The sequence below is a fragment of the Hypanus sabinus genome, chromosome 15, assembly GCF_030144855.1.
Source record: "Hypanus sabinus isolate sHypSab1 chromosome 15, sHypSab1.hap1, whole genome shotgun sequence".
NCBI lineage: Eukaryota > Metazoa > Chordata > Chondrichthyes > Myliobatiformes > Dasyatidae > Hypanus > Hypanus sabinus.
The window spans coordinates 14883802-14906565 of NC_082720.1; the positions used below are offsets into that span (position 1 = coordinate 14883802).

At 49.3% G+C, this 22764-nt stretch overlaps 1 pseudogene; it reads right to left on the bottom strand.

Annotated features, from left to right (window-relative positions):
* Positions 1-11352: 11352 nt before the first annotated feature.
* On the bottom strand, positions 11353-21123 carry LOC132405124 (synaptonemal complex central element protein 3-like; annotated as a pseudogene).
* Between the last annotated feature and the right edge of the window lie 1641 nt (positions 21124-22764).

The window sequence follows — 22764 nt, forward strand, 5'->3', positions numbered from 1 at the left end:
TAAACCTGTTACCTTTACCTTTTATTCTGACTGGCATATACAAGTTTTGAACTCTCAAAGTTTCACTTTTGAAGGTCTCCACTTACCAAGTACATCTTGGCCAGAAAACATCCTGACCCAATCTACACTTGCCAGAACCTTTCTGATACCATCAAAGTTGGTCTTTCTCCAATACTGAATCTCAGCCCAGGGACCAGACCTACCTTTTTCCAACTAGGTCTTGTTTTGAAACTAATGGCATTGTGATCTCTAGATGCAAAGTGCTCCCCCACACAAACTTCTGTCACCTGCCCTGTTGGTAGATCAGGTATTGTTTACTGTCTTGTTGGGATTTCTATGCACTGATCAAGGAAACTTTCCTGAACACATCTGACAAACTCCATCCCTTTTACAGTATGGGAGTCTCAGTCACTATTTGGAAAATAGCAGATATTGTTATATCTTGCAACTCCTGTAAGCACTTCTGTGAGCAGCACTTAGAAAAATGTTGGGACGGGGGTCAGAGATGATTAGAGATTAATCTGGGAAACAATTTCTCAGCATGGTGGTAAAACGTCCATCATCATACTTCTAGATATCAGATTATGCTACCATTTAATAATGGATACTGTTGGCAACAAATTGGAAAATCAATTTAAAATGAACTTCAAATGTGTGGGCGTCCTGAATATCAGGAAACTTATCAATGAAAGGATTGCTGGAAATCTTGACTCAAAGGTTGCAGTGCTATCTCAGCCCTTTGTATAGCTAAGCATAGGAATTAGAGACACAGAGGGTCATAGATTCAGTACACAAATTAGCCTGTGTTGATCATCAACTATCCATTTACACTAATCCAATTTTGTTAATTCTCCCCATATTCTCATAAAATTCCCTGCCAATCACCACCACTCACCTCCAGCAGATTCTAGCACTTAACTACACATCAGAGGCAATTTACAATGGCAAGATAATTTGCACATCTGTGGGATTTGTGAGGAAACTGGAGCACCTGGAGGAAACCCATCTAACTACAGGAAGAATGTACAAACTCAACATTGAAACTCATGAGGAATTCTATCCTCAGGGTTTACAAATAAACATTGAACTGCTTTTCTGTCCTTAAACCTGTTTCCAAATCTTCTAAATCCGTGCCTCCCCAGCAAAAACAGGGAATTGACCTTTCCTTTGATACCATCCACTATTTCGCATTCAATGAGGATAGAATTTATACTGACGAACTGATGAATGGTGGAAGATAAAAACAATTGTCAGCAAAAGGGAATAGACTTTTGTGTGATACTCCTTTATAAATTTAACCTGAATAAGATATTGGATCCAAATGCACATACATTAAATGACTTGGATGAAAATGTAGATGAGTGGGTTTGTAAATTTGCAGATGATACCAAGATTGGTGGAATTGTGAATAATGTAGAAAACTGGCAAGAAATACAGCACAATATTGATCAGTTGCAGATATGGGCTGAGAAATGGCAGATGGAGTTTAACCCAGACAACTGTGAGGTGTTGCACCTTGGGAGAGCAAATGCAAGGAGACAGTCCACTATTAAAAGCAATATCCTTAACAGTGTTGTAGAGCAGGGGGACCTTGGGATCCAAGGTTATAGCTCATTGAAAGTAGCACACGGCCAATAAGGATTAAGAAGGCTTATGGAATGCTTGCTTTTATTAGTCGAAGCACTGAGTTCAAAAGTTAAGAGGTTATGATGCAACTTTATAAAACTCTGGTTAGGCCACATCTGAAGTATTGCACACAATTCTGTTTGCCCCACTATAGGAAGAATGTTTGAGGCTTTGGAAAGGGTGCGCAAGTGGTTTACCAGGATACTGCCTGGTTTAGAGGGTATGTGCTATCATGAGAGGCTAGGTAAACTTGGGCTGTTTTCTCTGGAGTGTTGGAGGCTGAGGGGAGATCTGATATAGGTTTACAAGATTATGAAAGGAAGATAGAGTGGACAGAGATTATCTGTTTCCCAAGGTTGAAATATCTAATACCATGCATTGAAGGTGAGAGGAGTAGGTTTAAGGAGGATATGAGGGGTAAATTTTCAGAGACGTGGGTACCTGGAATCCACTGCCTGGTATGGTGGTTGTGGCAAATACATTAGAGGCTTTTAAGAGATGTTTCAATAGACACATAAATGCAAGGAAGATGGAGGGATACGGACATGATTTAAATAGGAGGGATTAGTGTTTGTGTGTTTTTGATTTACTTTTTAGCTGCTTCAGCACTATACTGTGGGCCAAACGGCCTGTTCCTGTGCTGTACTGTTCTATATTGAAATCACACCTGCAACACTCACTTCATTCACGTTTGGCAGTGTGATGCTATCTTCCCTTTCAGTCTGCCAGATGGCAATTGCAAATAAAAACATATTTTCTGTTGTATTTTGGGTTAAAATGTACATGTAGATTTTAAAAAGCAGCTTTTCCAGTCTCTGTTATTCTCAGTGATACTTTGTGCATTCTGGATCAGAGGGGTAAGGGAGAAAACGGATGACATTGGGATTCGGTGGGAAAAGGTCAAGGACAGGTAAGAATACTAGCAAAAATGGAAGAATGAAGGAAAAGTGACAGCAGTAACTGAAGTATTAGTTTGTGGAGAATGGGCCAAGTTGCATCTAAGTGAAGGAAGTGTTAACAAAGGCAGACATGGAGTCATTGAAAGAGTTGGAAATCAGGTGCAATACTTTCTGAATGTATTTGGCCAGGAAGGAGTAAAGTAACAGACACACAATATCTTTTTTGTAGAAAAGTGTTAAATGGAAGTTTATAATCCCATACTGTATGCCAAATCAAATTCTCATTACGACCCTAGTCATACATTTTAATTTTATGCTTGCCCTTAAATTTTCCCATGATTCTGTTTCAGTTGAATTGTTTCCCTTTTAGTGTTTTATTTGCAAAAACTGGTCTTGGTATGGTTTTTGATCACTGTAAACCTGAGCTATAGCTCCCCCTTTCTGTTTGTCAGGAAATGATCATGCATCATTTTGGCTCAATGTGCCTGTTCTGTTCTTCCACCAGGAGGGCTGTGAGAAAGTAAATGTTTGAGGATCAGACAGTTATTAGAACAACAAACTGTTATGTTTCTCTGTACCTTTGTTTTGATGAGTCTTGTATTTGGTCTAAGTTTCTGAACTCATTACCACTTAGCTAGATTCTTGCTTCAATTTCTGTCTGTTTCAGAAATGAACTTATTTCATGTAATGTCAATTTCTTGTTATTTTGTTCTTTGTACTTCAATGCTTAATTACCTCTGATTTTCAATAAATAACTTAATAAATAATTTTGTTTCTTCAGTCACACGTTTTCCTTTAGACTTCATTCACTCTTCTGTTCCTTAAACACTTCATAATACTCTTCACATTTGACAAAGATGAAACCTTAATACTTCGAAGATACAGTTCACCATTTCTAATATTTTTTTAAAATTACTATTATGGTGCTTAATTTTAGAGGACAGTAGCCTAAGTGCAGGACAATAATACAAACCGGCAAATTCCAACTCACTTTTATTCTGTAATACCAATTGGACAGATAACATCAAAACTTAACGTATAGAATATAGCCAATTTTTTTTCAGTTTCCAACAAATTTCTAAACAATAACTACTTAGAGATTTTTGAAATTTTGTAAGATAATCTTTGTTTTTGCAACTACTGTTTCTGGTCTGATTTTTCTTTATGATGCCTGTAACTTTCTTCACGCTTGATTACTTCCATCTTTTCAGGAGAACTAAAGCATATAATTAAGTCACACATAAGGAGGTGTGTCCGCACTGAAATATGAATGAAATAGTAAATATATTAATTATTTGGCAGGAAAACATGGTGTTCAAATTTCAATGTAAGGATTGAAAACAGCATTACCAAACACTGTTATACACTGAAGAGTCAAAGAAAGGAATACTATTTGGAAACATTCTGAACTTCCCCTATGATATGAACTATATATAGAAGTCACAGCAGCAAGTCAACAAGTTATTCCAGCAACAGTTACAAATTCAAAACTCTTCACTACCAAGTTCTTGACTAGGAGAATTTTAGAAACATCGTAATGATGTCATGCACTTGGGCAAAAAAGAACTCCTTGGTTTCATGCAATTAATTCAAAAGTCTTGTTTCTTTTTAACATTGTAGATGCACTACTAGAAAAAAGACAATAATAACTTAAGAAACCCAGCTTCAAATATTCTGGGTATCTATCTATAGGCAATAAATCATTGTGCAGCAGTTCCTATACAATTTTGGTGGAATACTATTATTTAAGAGCACAATCACAATAAATCTAAATCCTATTCTTTCATTAATTTTCTCACATTCTGGATGTCATTTGGAAATCAAAGCCCAAATTAAATCCATATTTGATATCAATTTTCAAGGAGCAAAGGAATGGGTAACAGGCTCCATAATCTATAGAAAAGGTAAATAGAGTTATTGTGAGATGAAAATTTGATTTTCAAAGTTCAAAATAAATTTATGTATCAATTACATATATGTCATCATATATGACTGAGATTTATTTTCTTGTGGGCATTCACAGTAGATACTGTTGGGGTGAGTGAAGATGAGTGAAGTTATCTCTTCTGGTTTAATATTTCCTTCTCACAGATGATCAGCACTGTGAACCTCAGGGGTGTGTGCTTAGCCTCCTGCTCTACTCCCTCTTATACCCATGACTGTGTGGCTAGGTATAGTTCAAATGCTATCTATAAACATGCTGATGACACAACCATTGTTGGTAAAATCTCAAATAGAGATGAGAGGGCACACAGAAGCAAGATATACCAGCTAGCTGAGTGGTGTCTCAGGAACAACCTCGCAATCAAAATCAATAAGATGAAGGAGCTGATTGTGGAATTCAGGAAAGTTATGACAAGGGTACACAAAAGATACATCATAGTGGGATCAGAAGTGAAGAGAGTGAGCAACTCCAAGTTCCTGGGTGTTAGATCTCTGAGGATCTAACCCGGTCCCAACATATCAAAGCAGGTATAAAGAAGACAAGACAGCGGCTATACTTCATTGGGAGTTTGAAGAGATTTGGTGTGTCACCTAAAACACTCGAAAACTTCTATAGATCTATGGTGGAGAGCATTCTGACAGGCATGCTCTCTGGTAATGAGGGTACTATTGCACAGGACCAAAAGAAGCTATAGAAAGTTGTAAAATCAGTCAGCTCCATCTTGAGTACCTTTTTCCAAGGGCAGCAGCAAGAGGAGAGTATGGCCTAAATGGTAAGGGTCCCTAATGATGGATGCAGGTTTCCTGTGACCCCCATCTCTTGTAAATGTGCTCAGTGGTGAGGAGGGCTTTAGCCATGATGGATAGGGCTGTATCACCTATATTCTGATCAGTACAAGATCATTTGTGGATATCACTATTTTATTACTGCGATTTCTCTCTGAATATGGCAAATATAGGAAGATTTCATGAGACGGAGTTTTCTACCATATACGTTAAATATAGAGGGCGAGGACCAAATTGTGCTTAACTGTGTTGCTCTCCCACCTTAAATACCCTAGAAAATATATGAATTAGGATTATATATAAATGATGGTGACTGGGCTGTATAATAGAAACCAACAGACAATCAATGGATAATTCTGATTAAATGAGTCAAGAGTTTGTAGGTGGAAAGATTGGAAGTATTGATTAAAAAAACATGAAATGTCATTTAAGTGATCATTGATTGAAAACATAAAAATATATTTATTGATTTTATATTAAATATACTACAGTTACCATATATTTGGTCCATTTCTTCTGACATTATTCCTAAGCGTTTAATAGTTTCTTCAACATTTTGGTGTTCAACCACACAATGATTATTCACTGGTTCCTTCTGCATCTAATTGAAGAAGTAAATAAAGTTATAACCTAAAATAATCAGTCAACTATTTAACCTATCAATAGTTTTAGTGAAAAAGAAAGATTTTTAATATTATGTAAGTAGAAGATTTTCCACTCTCTATTGCAAATCTATGAACTAAAACAATAAATAACAAGATCCAGAAGCAATCACTTTGCTGTTGTAATATTGAATATATTGAATATTCAGTTCATCACAACCTGTAATGAATTGTTAAGAGGTAGATAATATCGAAATCTGTTGAATGTTTTAACACACTTATTCTAAATTTTTAAAGATGATATTCACATGGTTTTTCAGAAGGCAATCTTTCTTTTTATTAATGAGAAAATGTTTAATTGCAAGTGTAGTATTTATCTGTAAGAAGCAAGTGGTAACCTGTATTCATAAACCATTGCACTCAACCTAATGAAGGGCAGCACAGTGACACAGCAGAACTGCTGCCTCAAGGCTTCAATGACATAAGTTCAATCCTGACCTCCATTATTATCTTCTGGTGTTTGTACATTAAAAAGCATGCAAGTTTGTAAATTAGTTGACTGCTATCAATTGCTCCTAGTATACAGCGAGTGCAGCAATTTAGGTGAGTTGCTTGGAACATGCGGAAAATAAAATGAGATTAGTGTGGGATGGGTGTTTCATCGGCAGTTGGGTCTTAGGGGGCCGAATGGGCTATTTCTGTGCTGTATGATTCTATGACTTGGTGTCACTACTGTTGGGTTGTAAATTCCAGGATTCAGATTTGCCAATAATGAAGGATTTTTTTCAAGTTCACATGCCGGTGCAGCTTTAGCACTACTTCTGAGAGCTCCAGGGAACCAAGTTTGATTCCGATCTTTGATGATGGCTTGCATATTGCTGAATCTTGTGTGGTTGTACACCACTTGTCCCTCTAAGAAGTTGGACGCTGATGTAAGGGCATCACAGACCAGTTATTCTCTGTGACTATGTAGTAGGCTGCCTGTTTCCTCCAACAGCCTAAAGAGTTAGTGGTAGTTTAACGAGTTGTGTACACTAGCATTTAACATTGGTACGTAAGTGGCAAAAGGAATTAAAGGAGACTTCATGGGTATATGAAAGAATAAATTGCAGGGATATAAAAAAATTAGGAATGAGGAACAGGACTGATGAAACTTCTCTGATTGGACCCAATGGGTTAAAGGTATTTGTAATGAGGTGACTTGTAAATGAACATAAATGCAGCCTTCCTTTCTGTCTACTGCTCATTTTGTTCTAGGTGACTTGGGATGGGAGATACTGTTGGATTGCCTTGGTAAGTAACTGCAATGCAGTTTGCTGATGATACATATTGCTTCCATGATATAGTAGTGAAGGAAGGAATGAACATTTAGGGTAGAGATCTGGGTGCCAATCAAGTGGGTTGCTTTGTCTGTGTGGAATTGATCTTCTTGCACATTGTTTAGTTTCACTCATTCAGGCCATTCTAACTTTTCAAAATTTCTTCTTGAAAGGCTTTTAGGTGAAGTTGAGGGCAAGTTATTGATCTACTTAGAGAATCTGCTGATTTACAGCAGACTGGGAGCAGCCCCAGAGATTCTGCAAGGATCTGCAAAACAGTACGACTTAGATGATGACGTATATTGTTCAAAGGCAGGTGGCACTGCAAGTAGTTTAGACGGAAGGATTAAATGGGTAAATCTGTGACAAATGTGAGGTCACTCACTTTGGAACTGAAAATGGATAAAGCCAAATGCATTCTAAATGATGAAAAACAGCAAGCACGAGGGGCTAAAGAGAAAAAAATAGATGAATCTGAAAAGGGAATTCATGAATTTGATTCTAATCAGGTCTCTAATTCCATTATCAAGCATCTTCTCTTCTACTTACTGTACAAGTCAGAAAACACGGCAATGCTACATCTATGAATTTAGTTGCACATTCATCTCAAAATGCAGTTCAAGAACTAACTTAATCTTCAGCAAATGCACACAGAAATGATCTCACGGCCATTTCAGGAACATGGGAAACACGTGAGAACAGTCAACAACATTCCAGAGTAAATTAATCATAGATTTACCAAAGAAAACCATGAATCACAAGCGAGCAACACAGATAACCAGTGTGTAGATGCAAGGATTCCTAAAAGAGGCTGCATACTGTAAAAGTGTAATTAATCATTTTTAAAAACACAAAATGCTGGCAGAACTCAGCAGGCCAGACAACATCTATGGGAGGAGGTAGTGACAACGTTTTGGGCCGAAACCCTTCATCAGGAGTGAAGTAACATGGGATGGTCGAGGGGGGATAAGAAGTGGGGGGAGGGATGAAGTAGAGAGCTGGGAAGGGATAGGCTGGAGGGAAATGGGCTAGGGGGAAGAAGGATAATTATGGGAAATAAAAGAGAAAGAAAGGTAGGGCTGGGGGAGATTAAAGTGAGGGGGGAAAAGAGAGAGAAAGAGAACCAGACTAAAATAATAGATAGGGATGGGGGTAAGGGGTGGCAGGGGTATCAACGGAGGTCTGTGAGTTGGATGTTCATGCCAGCAGGAAGGAGGCTACCTAGGCGGGAGATAAGGTATTGCTCCATCGACCTGCGTGTGGCCTCATCTTAACGGTAGAGGAGGCCATGGACAGACATGTCGGAGTGGGAGTGGTCTGTGGAATTGAAGTGTATTGCCACAGGGAGATCCCGCCACTGCTGGAGGACTGAGCGCCGGTGTTCAGCGAAACGGTCTCCCAGTCTGTGACGAGTCTCCCCAATGTATAAATGGCCACATCGGGAGGCCACAGGGAGATCCCTGCACTGCTGGAGGACTGAGCAGTGTTCAGCGAAACGGTCTCCCAGTCTGTGACAAGTCTCCCCAATGTATAAATGGCCACATCGGGAGGGCCATGGACAGACATGTCAGAGTGTAACCACTCATGATGAAGGGTTTCGGCCCGAAACGTTGTCACTACCTCCTCCCATAGATGCTGTCTGGCCTGCTGAGTTCTGCCAGCATTTTGTGTTTTTATTTATTTCCAGCATCTGCAGATTCACTCGTGTTGCCTTTGAATCATTTTTGATTCTCTTCTGACCATTGACTTCTTAACAGTATGGAGGAACAGTTGGATCATGGGGTTTAAATCCACAGATGCTTCAGAATTGCTGCACGTTGATAGGGTAGTTAAGTCTATGATGTATTTGTCTTCTTTAGTCAGGGGATTGAATTCCAAGAGCCACTGGGTTATGTTACAACTCAATAAACTCCAGTCAGACTATGCTTGGAGTATTATGTTTAGTTCTGATACCTTCATTGTAGACACTATTTGGAAGCTTTAGAGAGCGTGCAGAGGAAATTTATAAGGAGGCTGCTTGCATTAGAGGATATTCCTTATGAAGGAAGATCGAAGGGCTTTTCTCTTAGGAGCAAGAAGGTGAGAGGTGACTTGATAGACAGAAACAAGATTATGAGAGGCATAGATAGAATGGACAGCCAGCACCTTTCTTTAACGGTCAACACCAGAGCAGGTGTGCTTAAGATGCGCTAATGTGGGACACACTGCCGGGATTGGTGGTAGAGGCTGATACAATAGTGACATTTAAGATTTTTAATATTGTGGTGTTTGCCGAGCTTAGCAATTTGCTGGCAGATGTTTCAAACCAGTGGAGGTGACATCCTCAGTGCCTAGTTGTTGATGTTCCTCTCTGGGAGTGCTCACATTGATATATGCTCCTGTTTGCTTGACTCTGTCCTGATGGCTCCCTTTCAGTTAACCTTTGAATTCTATTGGCTCATGTTTCTTTAGGTCTTAGGGGTTTGTAGATGGTGTCTATTTTGATATGTTCGTTTAAGGAGTTGTCAAAACAGAACCACACTTTAAAAAATACTTGCGCCTGCGCCAGAAACTCCTCGATGTCACAGTTAAACTGGTGTCCTTCTTCGCCTTCATGTACTGAGTTCAGCAACAGTGGATCATGCTTCTGTACTGTCAGGTTGTGTCCCATAAAGAAGTTGAGAGCTTATGTCCTATCTGGCCAATGTAGTTCTTGTTGCAGTCACCACAGTGATCCTGTACATTACATGCTTGTGTCGGTTGTCTTTATTGGTACCTTGGTTCTTGATACAAGCGTCCTTAAAGTCACCATCGGCTTGTGCATAATTGTGATGCTGTGAGGTTCAAGCAGTTGAGCTCTTATTTCTGAGATATTCTTGATGTAGGGCAAGGTTGTGCATTTCAATACATATTGTGTATGGTCTGCATGATTTTCTCTCTTTAGTAAGCATCTCCTGATGAATTCTGTGGGTAACCATTGTTCTGGAGCACTTTCAAAAAGTGCTTCTCTTCCCTGACCTGAAGTTTAGTGGTGCAGCAGTGTACTTGTGCTCTCTTAAAAAAGGTGCAATTGCAGCTTTTCTTGTTGCAGCCTGGCTGGTTGCTGTGGTAGTTCAATACTTGTCCGTGTGTATACCCCTCCAGTAGACATGTCTCTAATGTGACGTCTTTCTCACAAGTACATCCAGGAATGCTACATCCCCTTTCAATTGTAAACTTGATGTCACTGAATATGATTTGATTCAGTTAAAAGTATCTTCTATTTCATTTTGTTTGAGTACGACAAGGGTATCATATTTGTATCGTACCCAGAGTTCAGGTTTGAGGACTATCTTTTCCAGCTATTGCATAACAACCTCGGCAAATAAGAGAATCCAAACATACTGTAGCACCACCGAACTTCAGGCCAGGGAAGATAAGTGCTCCAGAACAACAGTTACCCACAGAATTTCATCAGGAGATGCTTACCAAGAAGAGAAAGCCATGCAGACCTTACTCAATGTGCATTGAAACCCACCTTACCCTACATCAAGAATATCTCAGAAATGACAGCTTGACTGTTCAAACCTCACAGCATGACGATCGCTCACAAGCCAATGGTGACTTTAAGGAAGCTTGTCTCAAGAACCAAAGTACCAGTAAAGACAACTGACAAAAGCAATATGGTGCACAGGATCACCTGTGGAGACTGCAACAAGAAATACATTGGCCAGACAGGACATAAACTCAATGGGAACATGAATGGTGGTATGGAGACATGACCTACTATCGCTGATTTCGGTACCTGAAGACTGAGGACACCACTTCAACAGGGACACTGTGAAGGTTCTGGCGCAGGCAATAGAACACTGCGATATCAATTGCCTCAAACCAAGCTACCAATATGCACCACCATTCAAAACATTTAAAGACTCTTAGAAAGGCATACAGTTGTAAGAAAGGTGATGGGTTATAAGGCTGTGTAGGAGGGAAAGGTTAGATTGATTTTGGAGTAGGTTTACAAAGGTTGAGAAAACATCATAAACTGAAGGGTCTGTGCTGTGCTGTGCATTTATGTCCATTTAAAGATGCTAAAAGCAGCAAAATATTATGATGGTAATAATTTTCATGCTCATGTAATTTAAGGCTCTGCTTGTTATTTTTAAATATACTTTTCAATTTTCTAAAGTTATTTTCAAAAAAGCTAATACATAAATATAAACAAAACCAGGCTTTTAATAGTAAAGGTAAAATTACAGACAAAATATACAAAAAAGTTGCTATTTCTTATCAAAACACATGCAACATGAAGTATATTAATACAAAAAATTCAGAACAAGTAAATGACATACTGGAATAGAAATGTACCTTGGGAAGTGCTGCAAAATGACACTTGATGGAAGAACTTTTAATTTCACTGGCAACAATTAAATTAAACAAAGGGCCAGAAAGGCCTATTCCACAGTGTATCTCCAACTAACTAAATACTGTGGGTTTTATGCAACATGCAAGCTGATCTAATACTTTTAAGTTGTTTTACCACACACAGCAAACATTTTTCATGCCAATGAATCAAAAAAATTACTGATCATGTAAACTTATATATTTATTCCAATCTTCTTTTGTCTTGTTTAAAATTGTTTATAGTCCTTTTGTATGAACTCTTTGCAGCTGAGATACACGTCATTCAATCGCATCATTAATTCCACAACCGAGGGGTCTGTACGCATCGTAATCGTTTCATAGGTCATACAAGTTGCTTGCACTAGAAAATGTTAGTAAAACAAATTAATTAGAAGGTCATAAAAAAAGAACCCTCAACAGATAAACTTTAACTCCAATCAACAAAAATGATTTTATATATTAGATATGTGTGCAACTGTGTTATGGAATGCTTAGAATACAGTATTTTTTGATACTGTTATATTTTATTGGACTTCTAGGCTTCCACTACTGCAACTTCAAAGCTGAAATATTGGCTTTCAAATGTTAAATTATGGTGATAGTAACACACACAAATGCTGGAGGAAATAAGGCAGCATCTATGGAAATCAATAAATAGTCCATGTTTTAGGTCGAGTCCCTTCTTCAGTACTGTAAAGGGGAAGACACTAGACAACAAAAGATGGGGGGAGGGGAAGGAGGATAGCTAGAATGTGATAAGGAAAACCAGGTGGTTGGAAAGGTAAAGGGCTGGAGAGGACAGAAACTATTAGGAAAGGAGAGTGGACAATAAAAGAAAGGGGGACAGGGGAAGTGATAAGCAGGTGAGAAGAGATAAGTAGTCAGAGTGGAGGACAGAATATGAGGGGAGGGGGGATTTTTTTTACTGGATGGAGAAATCGATATTCATGCCATCAAGTTGGAGGCTGACAATATTGCTTTCAATCTTCATTTTCTTGAATAGAAGTAATGACCACTGACTGTTAGATTGGCTCCCATTATTCAAAATCCTAGACCTATATTCACAATATCACTCGATTTCAAAATTATTTTAATAGATACTACTTTCTCAATCTAATCTGCAAACACCACTCACTGATGCCACAACTTGGCTTTTTAAATCTAGGATTCCTTGGATCTCTCACTCCAATATGACCAGAACTCCACTCTAGAAATTTCTCACACCTGCTGATGAAGCTGCCCAATTTTCAGCAAAATACAATAATATCTCATCATAGGCAGTAACAGGCTGCACCTGATAACATTTCCAATTCATTTAACTTTTCTTCCAATTCAATACGTGTATCTTCAAGCATTTTTATGAGATCTTCATGGGTACATGGTATCGCTTCTGTTATCTACAAAAAAAAAACATAGAATTATTGGAATGATTGTTAACAAAGTTTTAAATAATGCATAAAAACTTACCTCATTTAAAGCAGTGATGAGCCCAAACTGATCGATCCCAAGTACACTGAACAAAACTGAAGAAAATTTCATTTCTGAAGAATTTCATTGTTCTCTGAAAAATCTTGTTGATACTTTTTCACAGAGCAAGAATCGGTTGGATGTAATACTGGTTTGTCAAAATCCAAGATGGACATCTCCATGCACCATGCTGACATTTAACTATTGTTCCTAGTCCCCACCAGAATACTTTCTTTCATCTTCTTCCTTCTAATGCATCCAGAGCAGTTTTCTTTTTGGTTAAATTGTTTTATTTTTGTGTGACTTTGTGTATACTTCAGTGGCAGGTGAACTGTAGTTCGTAGTGAAGATCAAAAGATCAGTAAGGCAATACTAACTGAAGATAGAAACAATTTTCCCGAAATTTGTGTATTGAAAAACACTATTATCTAATATGTGTCACTGATTATTTACTTCACAATGATCACAATTTATATTTCCTCATTACATTGTCTTCATATTAACCAATATGACTATTTATCTTAACTGCACACATTTTTGACCATCTATATCAACCTGGTATTTCCATCATACAATAAACAATTCCAATCTTATAGTGAAACCCTCAACACAAAATATTTCCCCCCTTAAAGTCCATTTACCAATCACAGAAAAGATGTGTAACCAGAGTAGCATGCACTTTCTGTACTGGAGGTTCGTGAAGTTTTATTTTATTCAGAATTCCATTCTACATGTGTAATTGGGCACTATCATATTTCTGATTTCATTGCAACACAATATACAGTGAAAATTTACTTCCTAGGCTGTAACTAATGATTCCAGACTGCAATTAATAATGATAAGTAATTACAGCTATCTTTACTGTTAGAAGCATTTAAATTTTAAGAATGCTAGGCATATATTAAACACTGGAGAGGCTCAGCAGTCAGCAGTTCTGATGACTGACCCACAATGACTGTTGTTCTCTCCATAGATGCTGCCTGACCTCCTATGTACTTCCAAAACTGTCAATTTGTATTTTAGATTGCCAGCATTCCTATTTTCAAATAACACAAAACAATCTCCTTTTTTACTCTCTACACACCAGCAGTGTAGAGCAACGTGCAGATGCTGGAGGAATTCAGCAGGTCACGCAGCATCAACACCGCCGTTTCGGGCCCGAGAGGTGTGGGGACTGGTGAAGCCAGGTTGCGAGTGGGGAGAGGTCGGTGTGGACAGCTTACGGGAGAGTGGGGACTGGTTGTGGGTGGGGAGAGGTCGGTGTGGACAGCTTACGGGAGAGTGGGGACTGGTTGCGGGCGGGGAGAGGTCGGTGTGGATAGCTTACGGGAGAGTGGGGACTGGTTGCGGGTGGGGAGAGGTCGGTGTGGACAGCTTACGGGAGAGTGGGGACTGGTTGCGGGTGGGGAGAGGTCGGTGTGGACACGGGAGAGTGGGGACTGGTTGCGGGTGGGGAGAGGTCGGTGTGGACAGCTTACGGGAGAGTGGGGACTGGTGAGGCCAGATTGCGGGTGGGGAGAGGTCGGTGTGGAGAGCTTACGGGAGAGTGGGGACAGATTGCGGGTGGGGAGAGGTCGGTGTGGACAGCTTACGGTAGAGTGGGGACTGGTTGCGAGTGTGGAGAGGTCGTTGTGGACAGCTTACGGGAGAGTGGGGACTGGTTGCGGGTGGGGAGAGGTCGGTGTGGACAGCTTACGGGAGAGTGGGGACTGGTTGCGGGTGGGGAGAGGTCGTTGTGGACAGCTTACGGGAGAGTGGGGACTGGTTGCGGGTGGGGAGAGGTCGGTGTGGACAGCTTACGGGAGAGTGGGGACTGGTTGCGGGTGGGGAGAGGTCGGTGTGGACAGCTTACGGGAGAGTGGGGACTGGTTGCGGGTGGGGAGAGGTCGGTGTGGACAGCTTACGGGAGAGTGGGGACTGTTTGCGGGTGGGGAGAGGTCGGTGTGGACGGCTTACGGGAGAGTGGGGACCGGTTGCGGGTGGGGAGAGGTCGGTGTGGACGGCTTACGGGAGAGTGGGGACCGGTTGTGGGTGGGGAGAGGTCGGTGTGGACACGGGAGAGCGGGGACTGGTTGCGGGTGGGGAGGTCGGTGAGGACACGGGAGAGTGGGGACTGGTTGCGGGAGGGGAGAGGTCATTGTGGACACGGGAGAGTGGGGACCGGTTGCGGGTGGGGAGAGGTCGGTGTGGACAGCTTACGGGAGAGTGGGGACCGGTTGCGGGTGGGGAGAGGTCGGTGTGGACACGGGAGAGTGGGGACCGGTTGCGGGTGGGGAGAGGTCGGTGTGGACACGGAAGACTGGGGACCGGTTGCGGGTGGGGAGAGGTCGGTGTGGACACGGGAGAGTGGGGACTGGTTGCGGGTGGGGAGAGGTCGGTGTGGACACGGGAGAGTGGGGACTGGTTGCGGGTGGGCAGAGGTCGGTGTGGACACGGGAGAGTGGGGACCGGTTGCGGGTGGGGAGAGGTCGGTGTGGACAGCTTACGGGAGAGTGGGGACTGGTTGCGGGTGGGGAGAGGTCGGTGTGGACAGCTTACGGGAGAGTGGGGACTGGTTGCGGGTGGGGAGAGGTCGTTGTGGACGGCTTACGGGAGAGTGGGGACTGGTTGCGGGTGGGGAGAGGTCGGTGTGGACACGGGAGAGTGGGGACCGGTTGCGGGTGGGGAGAGGACGGTGTGGACACGGGAGAGTGGGGACTGGTTGCGGGTGGGGAGAGGTCGGTGTGGACATGGGAGAGTGGGGACTGGTTGCGGGTGGGGAGAGGTTGGTGTGGACACGGGAGAGTGGGGACTGGTTGCGGGTGGGGAGAGGTCGGTGTGGACACGGGAGAGTGGGGACCGGTTGCGGGTGGGGAGAGGTCGGTGTGGACAGCTTACGGGAGAGTGGGGACTGGTTGTGGGTGGGGTGAGGTCGGTGTGGACAGCTTACGGGAGAGTGGGGACCAGTTGCGGGTGGGGAGAGGTCGGTGTGGACACGGGAGAGTGGGGACTGGTTGCGGGTGGGGAGAGGTCGGTTTGGACACGGGAGAGTGGGGACCGGTTGCGGGTGCGGAGAGGTCGGTGTGGACACGGGAGAGTGGGGACTGGTTGCGGGTGGGGAGAGGTCGGTGTGGACAGCTTACGGGAGAGTGGGGACTGGTTGCGGGTGGGGAGAGGTCGGTTTGGACACGGGAGAGTGTGGACCGGTTGCGGGTGGGGAGAGGTCGGTTTGGACACGGGAGAGTGGGGACCGGTTGCGGGTGGGGAGAGGTCGGTGTGGACACGGGAGAGTGGGGACTGGTTGCGGGTGGGGAGAGGTCGGTGTGGACACGGGAGAGTGGGGACCGGTTGCGGGTGGGGAGAGGTCGGTGTGGACACGGGAGAGGGGGGACTGGTTGCGGGTGGGGAGAGGTCGGTTTGGACACGGGAGAGTGGGGACCGGTTGCGGGTGGGGAGAGGTCGGTGTGGACACGGGAGAGTGGGGATTGGTTGCGGGTGGGGAGAGGTCGGTGTGGACACGGGAGAGTGGGGACCGGTTGCGGGTGGGGAGAGGTCGGTGTGGACACGGGAGAGTGGGGACCGGTTGCGGGTGGGGAGAGGTCGGTGTGGACACGGGAGAGTGGGGACTGGTTGCGGGTGGGCAGAGGTCGGTGTGGACACGGGAGAGTGGGGACCGGTTGCGGGTGGGGAGAGGTCGGTGTGGACAGCTTACGGGAGAGTGGGGACTGGTTGCGGGTGGGGAGAGGTCGTTGTGGACAGCTTACGGGAGAGTGGGGACTGGTTGCGGGTGGGGAGAGGTCGTTGTGGACGGCTTACGGGAGAGTGGGGACTGGTTGCGGGTGGGGAGAGGTCGGTGTGGACAGCTTACGGGAGAGTGGGGACCGGTTGCGGGTGGGGAGAGGACGGTGTGGACACGGGAGAGTGGGGACTGGTTGCGGGTGGGGAGAGGTCGGTGTGGACACGGGAGAGTGGGGACTGGTTGCGGGTGGGGAGAGGTTGGTGTGGACACGGGAGAGTGGGGACTGGTTGCGGGTGGGGAGAGGTCGGTGTGGACACGGGAGAGTGGGGACCGGTTGCGGGTGGGGAGAGGTCGGTGTGGACAGCTTACGGGAGAGTGGGGACCGGTTGCGGGTGGGGAGAGGTCGTGTGGACAGCTTACGGGAGAGTGGGGACCGGTTGCGGGTGGGGAGAGGTCGGTGAGGACAAGGGAGAGTGGGGACCGGTTGCGGGTGGGGAGAGGTCGGTGTGGACACGGGAGAGTGGGGACCGGTTGCGGGTGGGGAGAGGTCGGTGTGGACACGGGAGAGTGGGGACCGGTTGCGGGTGGGGAGAGGTCGGTGTGGACACGGGAGAGTGGGGACCGGTTGCGGGTGGGCAGAGGTCGGTGTGGACACGGGAGAGTGGGGACCGGTTGCGGGTGGGGTGGGGAGAGGTCGGTGTGGACACGGGAGAGTGGGGACCGGTTGCGGGTGGGGTGGGGAGAGGTCGGTGTGGACACGGGAGAGTGGGGACTGGTTGCGGGTGGGGAGAGGTCGGTGTGGACATGGGAGAGTGGGGACTGGTTGCGGGTGGGGAGAGGTTGGTGTGGACACGGGAGAGTGGGGACTGGTTGCGGGTGGGGAGAGGTCGGTGTGGACACGGGAGAGTGGGGACCGGTTGCGGGTGGGGAGAGGTCGGTGTGGACAGCTTACGGGAGAGTGGGGACTGGTTGTGGGTGGTGTGAGGTCGGTGTGGACAGCTTACGGGAGAGTGGGGACCGGTTGCGGGTGGGGAGAGGTCGGTGTGGACACGGGAGAGTGGGGACTGGTTGCGGGTGGGGAGAGGTCGGTTTGGACACGGGAGAGTGGGGACCGGTTGCGGGTGCGGAGAGGTCGGTGTGGACACGGGAGAGTGGGGACCGGTTGCGGGTGGGGAGAGGTCGGTGTGGACACGGGAGAGTGGGGACTGGTTGCGGGTGGGGAGAGGTCGGTGTGGACAGCTTACGGGAGAGTGGGGACTGGTTGCGGGTGGGGAGAGGTCGGTTTGGACACGGGAGAGTGTGGACCGGTTGCGGGTGGGGAGAGGTCGGTTTGGACACGGGAGAGTGGGGACCGGTTGCGGGTGGGGAGAGGTCGGTGTGGACACGGGAGAGTGGGGACTGGTTGCGGGTGGGGAGAGGTCGGTGTGGACACGGGAGAGTGGGGACCGGTTGCGGGTGGGGAGAGGTCGGTGTGGACACGGGAGAGTGGGGACTGGTTGCGGGTGGGCAGAGGTCGGTGTGGACACGGGAGAGTGGGGACCGGTTGCGGGTGGGGAGAGGTCGGTGTGGACAGCTTACGGGAGAGTGGGGACTGGTTGCGGGTGGGGAGAGGTCGTTGTGGACAGCTTACGGGAGAGTGGGGACTGGTTGCGGGTGGGGAGAGGTCGTTGTGGACGGCTTACGGGAGAGTGGGGACTGGTTGCGGGTGGGGAGAGGTCGGTGTGGACAGCTTACGGGAGAGTGGGGACCGGTTGCGGGTGGGGAGAGGACGGTGTGGACACGGGAGAGTGGGGACTGGTTGCGGGTGGGGAGAGGTCGGTGTGGACACGGGAGAGTGGGGACTGGTTGCGGGTGGGGAGAGGTTGGTGTGGACACGGGAGAGTGGGGACTGGTTGCGGGTGGGGAGAGGTCGGTGTGGACAGCTTACGGGAGAGTGGGGACCGGTTGCGGGTGGGGAGAGGTCGGTGTGGACAGCTTACGGGAGAGTGGGGACCGGTTGCGGGTGGGGAGAGGTCGGTGAGGACAAGGGAGAGTGGGGACCGGTTGCGGGTGGGGAGAGGTCGGTGTGGACACGGGAGAGTGGGGACCGGTTGCGGGTGGGGAGAGGTCGGTGTGGACACGGGAGAGTGGGGACCGGTTGCGGGTGGGGAGAGGTCGGTGTGGACACGGGAGAGTGGGGACCGGTTGCGGGTGGGGAGAGGTCGGTGTGGACACGGGAGAGTGGGGACCGGTTGCGGGTGGGGAGAGGTCGGTGTGGACACGGGAGAGTGGGGACCGGTTGCGGGTGGGGAGAGGTCGGTGTGGACAGCTTACGGGAGAGTGGGGACTGGTTGCGGGTGGGGAGAGGTCGGTGTGGACACTGGAGAGTGGGCACCGGTTGCGGGTGGGGAGAGGTCGGTGTGGACACGGGAGAGTGGGGACCGGTTGCGGGTGGGGTGGGGAGAGGTCGGTGTGGACACGGGAGAGTGGGGACCGGTTGCGGGTGGGGAGAGGTCGGTGTGGACAGCTTACGGGAGAGTGGGGACCGGTTGCGGGTGGGGAGAGGTCGGTGTGGACACGGGAGAGTGGGGACCGGTTGCGGGTGGGGTGGGGAGAGGTCGGTGTGGACACGGGAGAGGGGGGACCGGTTGCGGGTGGGGTGGGGAGAGGTCGGTGTGGACACGGGAGAGTGGGGACCGGTTGCGGGTGGGGAGAGGTCGGTGTGGACACGGGAGAGTGGGGACCGGTTGCGGGTGGGGAGAGGTCGGTGTGGACACGGGAGAGTGGGGACCGGTTGCGGGTGGGGTGGGGAGAGGTCGGTGTGGACACGGGAGAGTGGGGACCGGTTGCGGGTGGGGAGAGGTCGGTGTGGACACGGGAGAGTGGGGACCGGTTGCGGGTGGGGTGGGGAGAGGTCGGTGTGGACACGGGAGAGTGGGGACCGGTTGCGGGTGGGGAGAGGTCGGTGTGGACACGGGAGAGTGGGGACCGGTTGCGGGTGGGGTGGGGAGAGGTCGGTGTGGACACGGGAGAGTGGGGACCGGTTGCGGGTGGGGAGAGGTCGGTGTGGACACGGGAGAGTGGGGACCGGTTGCGGGTGGGGAGAGGTCGGTGTGGACACGGGAGAGTGGGGACCGGTTGCGGGTGGGGAGAGGTCGGTGTGGACACGGGAGAGTGGGGACCGGTTGCGGGTGGGGAGAGGTCGGTGTGGACACGGGAGAGTGGGGACCGGTTGCGGGTGGGGAGAGGTCGGTGTGGACACGGGAGAGTGGGGACCGGTTGCGGGTGGGGAGAGGTCGGTGTGGACACGGGAGAGTGGGGACCGGTTGCGGGTGGGGAGAGGTCGGTGTGGACACGGGAGAGTGGGGACCGGTTGCGGGTGGGGAGAGGTCGGTGTGGACACGGGAGAGTGGGGACCGGTTGCGGGTGGGGAGAGGTCGGTGTGGACACGGGAGAGTGGGGACCGGTTGCGGGTGGGGAGAGGTCGGTGTGGACACGGGAGAGTGGGGACCGGTTGCGGGTGGGGAGAGGTCGGTGTGGACACGGGAGAGTGGGGACCGGTTGCGGGTGGGGAGAGGTCGGTGTGGACACGGGAGAGTGGGGACCGGTTGCGGGTGGGGAGAGGTCGGTGTAGACGGCTTACGGGAGAGTGGGGACTGGTTGCGGGTGGGGAGAGGACGGTGTGGACACGGGAGAGTGGGGACTGGTTGCGGGTGGGGAGAGGTCGGTGTGGACACGGGAGAGTGGGGACCGGTTGCGGGTGGGGTGGGGAGAGGTCGGTGTGGACAGCTTACGGGAGAGTGGGGACCGGTTGCGGGTGGGGAGAGGTCGTTGTGGACAGCTTACGGGAGAGTGGGGACTGGTTGCGGGTGGGGAGAGGTCGGTGTGGACAGCTTACGGGAGAGTGGGGACCGGTTGCGGGTGGGGAGAGGTCGTTGTGGACACGGGAGAGTGGGGACTGGTTGCGGGTGGGGAGAGGTCGGTGTGGACACGGGAGAGTGGGGACTGGTTGCGGGTGGGGAGAGGTCGGTGTGGACAGCTTACGGGAGAGTGGGGACCGGTTGCGGGTGGGGAGAGGTCGGTGTGGACACGGGAGAGTGGGGACCGGTTGCGGGTGGGGAGAGGTCGGTGTGGACACGGGAGAGTGGGGACCGGTTGCGGGTGGACAGCTTACGGGAGAGGGAGACCCACTGCCCGGCCCTCGGCCACGTCGTCACCGAACCTGCGGGTGGACGACAGCAAGGTCCTGTACGTGCGCCATTATCGTCGAAGCCTTCACGTGGAGGGACAGAGACCGTTAGAGAGTCCGGTGACGGGGGGGAGGGTCTGCCGTCCGGTAAACCCCACGTGACGGGGGGGGGGAGGGTCTGCCGTCCGGTAAACCCCACGTGACGGGGGGGGAGGGTCTGCCGTCCGGTAAACCCCACGTGACGGGGGGGAGGGTCTGCCGTCCGGTAAACCCCACGTGACGGGGGGGGAGGGTCTGCCGTCCGGTAAACCCCACGTGACGGGGGGGGAGGGTCTGCCGTCCGGTAAACCCCACGTGACGGGGGGGAGGGTCTGCCGTCCGGTAAACCCCACGTGACGGGGGGGGGAGGGTCTGCCGTCCGGTAAACCCCACGTGACGGGGGGTGAGGGTCTGCCGTCCGGTAAACCCCACGTGACGGGGGGGGAGGGTCTGCCGTCCGGTAAACCCCACGTGACGGGGGGGGAGGGTCTGCCGTCCGGTAAACCCCACGTGACGGGGGGGAGGGTCTGCCGTCCGGTAAACCCCACGTGACGGGGGGGGGGAGGGTCTGCCGTCCGGTAAACCCCACGTGACGGGGGGGGGGGGGGGGGGAGAGGGTCTGCCGTCCGGTAAACACCACGTGGGGGGGTCCGCCGTCCGGTAAACACCACGTGGGGGGTCCGCCGTCCGGTAAACACCACGTGACGGGGGGGGGGGGGAGGGTCTGCCGTCCGGTAAACCCCACGTGACGGGGGGGGGGGGGGGGGGGGGGAGAGGGTCTGCCGTCCGGTAAACACCACGTGGGGGGGTCCGCCGTCCGGTAAACACCACGTGGGGGGTCCGCCGTCCGGTAAACACCACGTGACGGGGGGGGGAGGGTCTGCCGTCTGGTAAACCCCACGTGACGGGGGGGGGGGGGGGGAGGGTCTGCCGTCCGGTAAACCCCACGTGACGGGGGGGGAGGGTCTGCCGTCCGGTAAACCCCACGTGACGGGGGGGGGGGGGGAGGGTCTGCCGTCCGGTAAACCCCACGTGACGGGGGGGGGGGGGGAGAGGGTCTGCCGTCCGGTAAACACCACATGGGGGGGTCCGCCGTCCGGTAAACACCACGTGGGGGGTCCGCCGTCCGGTAAACACCACGTGACGGGGGGGGGGGGAGGGTCTGCCGTCCGGTAAACACCACGTGGGGGGTCCGCCGTCCGGTAAACACCACGTGACGGGGGTGGGGGGGGGAGAGGGTCCGCCGTCCGGTAAACACCACGTGGGGGGGTCCGCCGTCCGGTAAACACCACGTGACGGGGGGAGGGTCTGCCGTCTGGTAAACACCACGTGGGGGGGTCCGCCGTCCGGTAAAGAGCTGGTGCCAAAGGACCTGTTGCCCTTTAACCGGTTCGCGCTGACCGGTAAACCCCACGTGACCGGGGGAGGGTCTGCCGTCCGGTAAACACCACGTGGGGGGGTCCGCCGTCCGGTAAAGAGCTCGCGCCAAAGGACCTGTTGCCCTTTAACCGGTTTGCGCTGACCGTGCAGGTGGATGGTGGACATCTCCACTCATCCACGGCCCGGTACCTTCGCGAATCCGATTCCCTCTGAGCTGTCGCTGCAAATGGACGGGAGGGTTGGGATTGGGAATGGAGCTGCAAATGCACATGCTCACCTGTCCCGAAGCGAGAAATGCAACAAATAGCAACTCAGAATAAAAATCGGTGTCGTATATTTGAATAAATGCTGGTTTTAGCTTTGTTGGCACTTTGAATTATATTCTGTAGTGTAGGTCTTCATCCATGGACTTCATCCATGTTGCAGTTTAAACCCATGAATTCATCTGTAAATC